The following is an 11,083-nucleotide window of genomic DNA, read 5'->3' on the forward strand; positions in this document are numbered from 1 at the left end:
TGCCCTGAGGGCTTTCTTCCTCAGATAATTGTGCCTATCCATCAACAATGAAGGGGTCCCTGTGCGAAGCAAAGTGCTCAGCCCCAATTTAACAAATACTGATTTGTTCTCTGTGGCTTTTAGAAGTTTGAAATATGGGAAGATAGTAAGCAGACACTCCTGTGGAACACAGAAACCTCTAGATGACATAGAAACCTTTAAACAATTAACTACCTCATTATCAGGGGCATTTAGGCAGCTTCTCTGCAGAGGTGTCTTTAACTGGGGTCTGGAAGGACAAGTAGTTTCTTAGGGAGAGGTACTGACATAGGAAAACACAGGATGTTGTGATGCTCACACCACAAAGTCACATGGTGATTCCACAGTCCAGCCAAACCATGGAGGTGACATTGCCCTCAGGAATTTCATATGGAATTGCAACATGCCCCAGATAGTCAAAACCTTATTAACTTAAATAAATCTGGAGGACTCATAATTCCTGATTTAAAATGCATTACAAAACAACAGTAATCTGAAGAGCTTGGCTTTGTCAGATGAACAGACATATAGTTCAACAGGATGGAATTGGGGGTCTGCAATTTCATGCATGCGTCTATGGTCAAATGATTTTTGAAAAGGGTGCCAAGGCCATTCAAGGGGAAGCAATAGTCCTCTTCAAATAATTGTTGGGGAAAAAGGATTTCCACTTGCAAAAGAATGAATTGGGATCCCCAGGCCTCCAGCAGACCCATTAGATCACAACCTTTCTTTCTTTTTTTTTTTTTTTTTAATCATCATTTTATTGAGATATATTCACATAATGCGCAGTCATACAAAACAAATCGTACTTTCGATTGTTTACAGTACCATTACATGGTTGTACATTCATCACCTAAATCAATCCCTGACACCTTCATTAGCACACACACAAAAATAACAAGAATAATAATTAGAGAGATCACAACCTTTCTTAGCTACCTCATGAGCACCCCCTCAGTCTCACTCTGGGAGGTGCATGTTGCAAGCTCTAAGTTATCACCTAAAGCAGGATGCACATAGAAATGATTAACAACTGGCACGTTTCTAACTTCCATTCTGATCTTACTCTACCAGCTCCTCCTCTTTTTGAGTGAAGTGAAATTTTACAGCAAATCCCTCGCTGGCAAGTGCTTACAGGTTTCCTTACATGATTGATCCCAACTGATAAAAGTAGTTCAGGAAGGGCCACTGGGGAGCAGGATCTTGAGTCTGTGCAGGGCAATTTATTTTATTTAAGGCATTAGTGATCCTCTTGCTGGTGTCACTTAAATTATGACCTGGAGAGCCTGTACTCAAGTGTCTATGGGAGGTAAATCTAGATGTGTCTGAATGGTTGCTGCTGTTGAATATTTTACTGACATAAAGGAATAAAATAAGTAGATTGGCTATTTTTTGCATGCTAGAGAAAGCAGAATAACAAAGTGGTTATCTCAAATTTTGTTAGGAGACCAGAAAGCTTCCATGACTACCCTGAAAGAACTCAATCTCCTGTAGCTACAATGCTGGAAAACAAAACCCAGAGCCTAATATTACAGATGGCTTAACCACAATGCAGATGAAATCCATGGCCTTGCAGCCTCACCTCTTTACCATGAGAATGCAATGTCATTGTGGAAAAATGATGTTCTCTTTTTACAGATGAATGATATGCCAAGATAGGCCCACATGTGGTCACAATGGTGAGACTCATCTTGGGACAGCATCTAGGAGACAATCTGGAGCCGTTACTTGCCCTACCTGAAGCCAGAGCTTGTCTGGGATGCCTGTGGTGTGAGAACACCCCAGTATCACATTTCTGGCGGTCCTTCCTGGGAGATTTCGCTGCCAGGCCATGCCATTTGTCTCCATGTTGCTACTTTTCCTGCTGCAGATGCTGCCGCCTCTGTGACCCAAAACCACCAGAGGGTGTTGCCAGCACAGACTGAGCACAGGACTCTGAGAGATAGAAAGGAAATAGATGACTTTCAGGGAGCCAGCCACCTATTGCACAGCTTCACTCTCTTGAGTCAAAGGACAAAGTTTGAGACTGTTAGAGAATTTGGAAAACGGTGGGCAAATTTGGAGAAAGCAGTGAGTCACTGAATGTAGAAGACCCAATTCTTCATATAAACTGAGAAGTAATCCTGGCTTGTCCCTATGTGGGGAAGACTTTAGGAGGCCCAGCTACAAACTCAGTGGGAAACTAAAGGGAAGATGCGATTTCACTATCACAACCACAGGGAAAACAGAGCTTGGGGTTTATGAAGAGCCAAGTGAAGTGCAGGACAGAACAGATTTTAAAAATCCTCAGAGGATGTTAAGAGAATCTAGTGTGTTTAAAGCATAGAACCCACAATATCCAGTAAGCAATCAGAAATTATTAGATATACAAAGAAAGTGGAAAATATAATGCATAGTGAAAGAAAGAACCAGTCACTCAAAAGATGATGCTGAATTGCACCAGATTTTGAAATTAACTGACAAAGCTTTTGAAATGGAAAATATAGTGATTATATATATATATATATATTTATTTATTTATATATATAGGTATAGGTACAGATACAAAGATTTAGACATATCTGAAGATGTAGTAATAGATGTAGATATAGGTGCAGCTATAGATTGATCTACAAATATATTCATGCAGAAAAATATAATCTATAATGAAGAAATAAGTGAAAATTCTAGAATTAAATGAAAATTTAATGAATGCAGTTTGGAGATGAGAAACATATATATTTATCTGCTTTAAGGAACTACCATGAATGGCTTACACTTGTTAGGTCTGGACAGTTCTCCAACATTCTGCATCCTGAAGAAAGAGTTGTTTCAGAGAATGAATGAATGACAATCACATGCACAGTACTGTGCCTTTCCAACAGAAAAGTGTTTACTTAACTGATTTCTTATTTATTCAGACTATATCAACATTGGAGATGTGATGAAAAATATTTGTTTCATCTAAGTGATTAAATTGAAATAACAAATATGGAAAAAATCTTTCATTATAACTGTTTCCACACAGTCAAGTGAGTGAGGTTTTAGAATGTGTGTGTGTCTGGTAGTATAGTCATCCCTTTTGTTTGTGCAAAACCAATGACAGGATGGAATTAAATGTGCACAACATTCTGCTTCAAGGCCATTCCTCACTTCACTGAACAAATATCAGTACTGTAATCGAGTGGCAAACATTTCTGGAATGATTGGTTTTAATTCATAATTAATTTTATTATAGAATTAGACTGTTTTCCATTTTTAAATGTAAATTTTCATATTAATTCTAACAAATGGCAAGATGCTGTGAGTTTTGATAAGGGGTAATCCTTTTGGATTTATATTGTTGCATGCAATATTATTCTCTAACCTTCAGTAGACATGCAAGACATCCATCCAGAGTGGGCATAAGAAATGAGGTATAATACTCATAAAATCCTGGACTCTAATCTAATAGATGTCAAAATCTTGAATTGACCACCTACACAGCACCAACCCATATTTGTACTTCTCCAATCCCAATTCTCAAACATGTATTTTAATGCACATTTCACATTCCCTAGTATACAAGAGGCAAAGGCAAGCCCTTGTGTTGGCTGTCACTGCTGTGGGCCTGGAGGGAGGGCAGAAAATCTTCCCTTGGGGCCAACTTGGCATCTCTGAGTCAAGAAGGAGTCTGGTGGATGACAACTAAACCTGTATTCACTCACTGACTGACCAGGATTCATCACTGTAAGTTGCTTTCTGGGGGAAACTGAAACTTACAGTCTTCATGTAAGATAGTAGAAGAAATTCTCCTCAAATACTGAGAATTTGTTGTGTTGTTTGAGGATTTTTCTGTTGTCTTTATTTCATAAAATATCAAGAAAAAATCAAGTAACTTGATTTTTTAAATAATAATTACAGTGAGGGTATACTAACATCAACAAATTAAGAGTCTTAGCCAGCACTTGCAGGGCCTGGGTTTGTTGTCCAAAATCCCCATTTGTGGTTGTCACTGTGAGAAGCACTGCTGCACCCTGTATGACAGTAATGGTCAGCCTTGACCTCAGAATTGAGCCCAGAGAGGACTAAAAATGCAGTATTAAGTGAGAGGCATCTTTGGATACAGAAACCCAGCTGGGGACCTCAGGAGCCATCAGTTTATCTGGGTCCATTCACTAGTACAAGCATAACCCAGGAGGGCTCCATGGCTTCTGGTGATACCAGAGCATCTTGGAGCCACCAACTCTGGTGTCTCTGTTCAAGGTGCAAGTCTGGCTGTTGTTTCTGGAGATTCTGAGAGGGAGGAGGGCTGAGTTAGCACAGACTTGGAGGGAGAACCTGCAAACACAGAAAGAATTGGGTGCTGGACAATGACCAGGATCAAATTCCTTGGGAGTTGAAGTAAAAGGACTCACTCTGGCTGGGAAGCTCCCTCATAGCTCTGAGGCTTATTCCTCCCTGGGCAGTGGGAGATGCAGCTGGAGGAGTCCAGTGCATGGTGGACATGGCTTTCTGGAGGACAGCTCAGGGAACTGTGTTGCCACAGTGACTCTCCCTCTTGCAATAATTAATGGTGTGCACTGAGGACAGGCAAGTCTAGCAGGTGATGATGCTCTTACATGCTGGATGGGCAGGGCCAGGGAGGCAGCAGGTGCTGGGACACAGGACACAGCTGCTGAGTCCACATCAGTGAGCACAGGCTCCAAGACCTTCCACCCATCCCACCCAGCCTTCCAGGTCCTCTAGGGACTCATCCATCTGTGAACACATTTTTAGGGTTTCAGAAATGGTATTATGGTGACCCTGCTGACTACATTATCAACAGCAGTCTCCTCTCTGGGTCCAGGGTCTCTGTCCTTTTTTCCTTTCACTGGGATTCTACACACAGTGATCGAGATGTTGTTGCTCCACTCACTGGGCACAGATCAATATCACTCATATGAATGAATGTTCCATTTTTCAGGGTGTGATTCCAAAGGAAACTCTCACAAGAAATCCATAACACATTGAATGTAAAAGCGCCATAAAACGGAAGGATGGCATTAGGCACTCTCACTACTTGGTGTTTAGGGATATTTCAGAGAAGATATTCTTCAGTTTGGCTCTGGATGAAAGAGGTTGAGAGCAACCCCTGGGGTAAAGGAGAGGGAAAAGCATTTTAAGAAAAGAAAGCGGTAACAAGTCTCAGAGGCTGGAAGAGTGCTATGGGCTCCTGGGCTGGCAGAGCCTGAGAGAGGAAGCTGCACATGGGGAGTGAGGAGGGGAGGAGAGAGCCCTGGAGGGCAGGGGAGACAAGGTGTGATCAAAGGAAAAAATTGGATGGGACATCAAGAGGGGAGAAGAATCAGAGATGTTTAGGAGACAACCTAACAGCCTGGTGCTATCAGGATCTCTTGGGTGAGGAAGTGAAGAGAGAGAGAAGATAAAGATGAGCAAAGTGCTAAGGGAGTGGATCTCAGTGACCTGTTTTGAGGAATGAGGCAGGGATCCCATCAGAATGTGGAAACCCATCCTCACGGTAACCCTTCAGCTCAGGTGTCAATCTTGTGCTTGTTTTTCTAAGAAAGAAGCCATCTGAAATAGGTTTAGAAACTCTCTCTTAGACTTGCAGCCAGAAAGTGAAACAGCAGAATTCATTCCTGCCCTGATTGAAACCCTGGCATTTGCCAGTAATGACACAGTAGGAAGCCTGAAATTCTACAAAAAGCCTGACATAATTTATAGATCCATAACATCATCACAGGGTATTGGTTTTCTCTTTTTTATTCCCTCTGATACATTTTCTTTGTTAAAACTTTTTTCTGAGTTTCCTAATGCTGTGGTAACAAATTACTAAAACTGAGAAGCTTAACTCAAAATAATTATGTTCCAGCTCTGTAGATCAGAAGTGTGAGGTGTACTTACTGAGCTGGAAACAATGTGTAGTCAGAGCTGCGTTCATCTTTGGAGGCCCAGATGAGAACACATTTCCTTGCCTATTCCACATCCTAGAGCCTTCCTGGGTTCCTTGGCTGGTGACCTTCAACTCAGTTATGAAAACCAGAAAGAATGAGTCAAGTCTTTTGCTTCTGTGATTTGAAAAATATAGTTATTTTAATTAAAATAACTGGAGACAATTTTCATGTATTTCCTTGACCAAAGAAAGTTACACCTTCTACTACCACCCCCAAAAGAAGCCCTCCATGGGCACTGAGATGATGCAGGACAAGATTGCCCATGGGTGCTCATACAGGTCGGACATCTCTTCTCCAGGGAACTGGCAACTGGGGGTAGGACTTGTGCTGTTGTCTTCTGCTGGACGTTGGTCATCAGGACCATCTTCAGTTTGGACCCAGATCTGATAAAGTAAGCAAGTATGGAACCAGAAAAGAAAACCCCAGGTTCCAACAGCACCTGATGGTGTCAGTGCACTGAAGCTGAAGGCAGGAAGGGGAGACAAGGGGGACCCACTGATGTCTGCATCCAAGCACTCTGCAGATGCCAGAAATACATCAGGTCAGACATAGGCCCCTACCCACCTCCCCAGGAGAGGAAAGGACACCATTGGCCACCCAGGACCTAGAAGCAAATAGCATAAAGGAAGAAAAAACTCAGAAAGGATTCCTGAGCCAGCTGTGTGAGTTCCAACTAAATTAGAAAATAGCTGTGTTGATAAGAGAAACTTTAAACCATTCTCCAAAATGTAACTACAGTGAGACAGGTTCATGTATGTGAAAGGGACTGTATCTTTAATCTGGTCCCATAATTTTAATATCTACACTGAAGTAAAAGTCAAAATTCTTACACTGCCTATGAATCAGAACATAGTCCATTCTCTCCCTCAACTAAAACAGGACTGAGATCACATGAGGGACCAGTAACAAGTTCTAGAAAGATGCACAGATATTCCAATCTTCTCACAGAGCTTGAATGTTACAGATTCCCATCTATCCCTACCAGGTGAATTTGTCTGGGACCCTGTGACTCCATCCATGTGTTTTCTGTATTTGCATTGAAACCTCCAGTCTGTTTCCTTGCTGCTCAAAGATGTGGCTCATTGCTGAGCCTATGAAAACTGTACTAATATGGAGGCCTCTGTCCTCTAACCCCTCTGCAGGATGCATCATCAGGATCCTGTGATGCATGAAGCTGGGTGATGCTTCTCCTCGAGGTCTGCTTTTTCCTAAGCACACTCCCCAGGCTGCACAGTGAGATCAGCTAAAGACACAACACTGAACAACAGCCTTCTCCCTCAAGGAGTCAGGGAACAAAGATTTTAGCTGTTAAAGAGACTAGAAAATAATGGGAATATCACCAAAGAAGGGGATCAGAGAGCATGAGCCCCCAAAACCTGCTTAGAAGCTGACATGTAAACTTCTGCTCTCCCTTTTAGCATGAACACAAGTTATATTCTCAGCATTGAGCAAAAAACCACAGCAATAAGGCTAAAATGGTTGGGCAGTGATTTCATTCCACTGCTAATCATAGGGTAGAAAGAGATTGAGTTTGATCTGTTAGATCAGAGCAGGCTAGGAAAACTATGAACAATCACCAGGTGAAGATATAGGATGGAGTGTTACTGGATGTATGTTCCACAATATCCAGCATACACTCAAAAATAATTAGAAATAGAAACAATAGGAAACTGTTATCTCAGGTAAAGAAAGAAAACTGATGAATTTCCTGAAATGTCAGAATTATCTGACAGGGTGTTGAAGCAAACTATATATAGTCATGAATAGATAGAGAATTTAATAAGATAAATGGAATCTCTGGGTGGAAAAGAGCTACATAGAGATTCTAGAACTGAAGAGAACTAATACCTGATCAACCTGCCAGTGGAGACAAAAGGGAGGGTTTCTCTCTCACTTCCTCACAGGCCTGGACCCTATGAGAACACTGAGGTTTCTGTCACATGCAACAGTGTCATAATCAGCCTCATCCTCATGTTGCAGTCTAGAGATGCTCAAGAAGTCTGGGATGCCAGAACTGAAGTCAGAGAATCAATCTGGGATTCCTGAGGGTTTCCAACAGCCAGCACAGATGAGGTGGTCCAGGCATGTCAGAAGCTGTTGGGACCAGCCTGCACTCTGGTGTTCAGCCTGGTGTTAAGGAACATTTAGAAGGAAATACTGAACACAAATTTATACAAAAGACAATAGACTACATAAAGGATTTAAAATTCTAGTGTCCTACACACTAAAAAACTGGTAAAACCTCTTAGACAATGAATGTATCAGGTCCCAGCCTTTCCTCATCTCCCCAGAGTAACACCAACAGTCCTTACTTTGCTCCCAGGCCCCTCCTGCCCTGGGATGACCCCCTACACACACACACAAACACGCCGAGGGCTGAGCTCCCAGTGGGTCTGAAGACACAGGTTGTGAAGACAAAACGGCTTCCCCGGATGGCAGGGGCTGCTGATCCCATCCTTTCTTGCCCCAGTTAGAATCCCCCTGGGGATTGATGGGTCCCATTAGGACCTCATCAGTATCTGCACAAATTCCCCCTGACCCTGTAATATCTTTATGGTCAGAAGACTTCTTCCTCAGGCCCTTTACATGACAGAGACAGAACTGACTTAAATCCCCACTCAGCATGGCCCATGCCCTCTCTACTGTGTCCAAGGCCCTGTGACATTCTGATCCTGGGGGCCTCTGTACCTCCCTGGGCTCCTTCAATCACCCCTACTGAGGCTGATGTGAGCTCAGGGGCATTCCTGGGACCCAGTGGAGATGGCAGCTCTGCCTGCCCATGTTCCTGGTGTGTGCCCAGATCTATGCCAGATGCTCTGTCCTCCTCCAATGTTCTCATCACTGCAGGGTGATATGGTGGCACCTTATGTCCCTCCTACAAACACAAACACTGACACCCAGAGCAATGCAGAAGCATATCCAGGATGCAGGGTTAGTGTTGGAAAGACTAGGCTTTCCATCTGGGTTTCCCCCAATCAAAAACATGATTTCTGCCAAGCTCTCTCCATTGATGGATGACACTTGGGAATGTACATGGGGATGGGGAAGAGCAGGAGTGAGTGAGGAACAGGGAAAGATTGTTCCTCAAGCATCTGGTCCTAGAGCAGCCTGGGTCAGAGATGACCATGATCACAGCCCTAAGTCTGGGTTACACACTCTATAGAGCTCAAATCTACAACCTCATTATACCCACCCTCAGCCCTCTGAAGTGGGTGGGGTCATGGCCCCCCTTTCAGAGAGAGGACTCCAGGGCTGAGTTAGACCTGGAGCTGAAATGAGAACCAGGGCATTCAGTGTACAGGGTCTTGGGGACAAGCATCACTGTTGACCTGTCATGGCCATGCCTTGAAGACACTGACCCAGGACAGGGGAATGTCTAAAGGTCTCTGCCTGTGTACTTCATACACACCAAAACCAGAGGAGGCAGGGGAACTTAGTGATGACCTTGTAAGCAGACCTGAGCAGTGGGGAGGCTTTTGTCTCACTTCCCTGTGGGGCTGGAGAAATTTCTGTGCATCAGAGCTGTCATGGTATGTGCTGCAGTAATAGACTCATCCTCGGACTGCAGTCCAGAGGTGAGCGGAAGCCCTGCATTGACTGAGGCATCCTTTGATCCAGAGATGTGGTTGGGAATCTGGGGCTGGAGGAGACATTGGAGCCTTCTTACATTTCTGGTGGGAATGAAAAATAGTACAGCCATTTTGGAAAATGTTCTGGCAGTTCCTGATAATTTTAAACATGGAGTTACCATATGACCCACCAAGTCCTCTGTAAAGTATCTTCCCCAGAAAAGAGAAAATATGTCTTCACTAAACTGCATATGTGCATATTCATAACAGCATTAGACATAAAAACTAAAAGATATAAACAACCCAAAATGCCAATCAAGTGGTGAACAGAAAAACAGAATATGACTTGTCTGTACAATGCAGTATTATGAAAGTGGTTAAAATGGGAAGTTTGTGTTGTATATACATTACAATAAAAGGCAAATGTAGATACTCACTTATATGAAAAACTAGAAGTAGCAAACTTCTCAGAAGTAGATGTAGGCTTACAGGTGACCAGGGGTTGCAGAGAGAGAGTTCAGGAAGAAGTTATAGCCTAATGGATGACTGTTTCCTATTTCAGGAGCCAAAACTATAGGGGTAATGGATGTTGATGATGGTAGCACAATTTTCAGAATATAATTAATACTACTGAATCATATACTTGCATATGATGAAAATGGGAAATTCTGTACATCTGTTACTAAAGTTTTTATGACGAGCATAAATAAACAATACATAAATGAATAATAGGAGAGACTAGGCAGATCTCCCAGGTAAGATAATTCCAATTAATTTCTGTAGATACAGCATTCTCAAGGAGTAGGTGCATAACTGTGGACTTTCCAGAGATCACTTTCCAAAATGTATGAGAAAAACACCAGATAAATTTCAATAGTGGGGTAGCCTTCAAAATCCCTGACCTGTACTCCTCTATTTCAAGCTCCTTCAAGAAGGAAAGGCTTAGAAAGTGACACAGGCCAAAGGGGCCCAAAGGACATGATGGCTAAATGTCCTGTGTTGTTTGCAAGGAGATCCAGGAACAAACAAAAATGTTTTATGTGTAAACTAAGAAAATCTGAATATGGACTTGAATCATAATAATTTTCAATAGTGATTCATTAATTTTAACAAATATGCCCACAAGCATAAGGTGTTAATAATAGGGAAAACTGGTTTCAGGAAATATGGGGACTCTAAACAATCTTCTCAAATTTTTCTAAATGTAAAACTTTCCTAAAAAATGCAGTATGATAAAAATTACTGGATTACTGAATTATGCTACCACATAAATGAACCTCACAAACAATGTGAAGAAATTAAGTGAAAGAAGCTAGTCACTAAGGATCCCATATTGCATGCACGCATTATAAGAATGTCTAGAATAGACAAATGCTCAGAAAGTAGAGTATTGGTTACTGAGGACAAGGAGGAGGGGGGCTGGGATGGAGAGCACAGGGGGATGGAGTCTCTTTGTGGGCTGATCAAAATATTGTAAAATTATCTAAAATTTCCTTATGATGATGGTGGTACCAATCCTGAAATATACTAAACCCAATAAACTGGACACTTCAATTGGTGAACTTTATGGTTTGAAAATCA

The sequence above is a fragment of the Choloepus didactylus genome, chromosome 23, assembly GCF_015220235.1.
Source record: "Choloepus didactylus isolate mChoDid1 chromosome 23, mChoDid1.pri, whole genome shotgun sequence".
Taxonomy (NCBI): domain Eukaryota; kingdom Metazoa; phylum Chordata; class Mammalia; order Pilosa; family Megalonychidae; genus Choloepus; species Choloepus didactylus.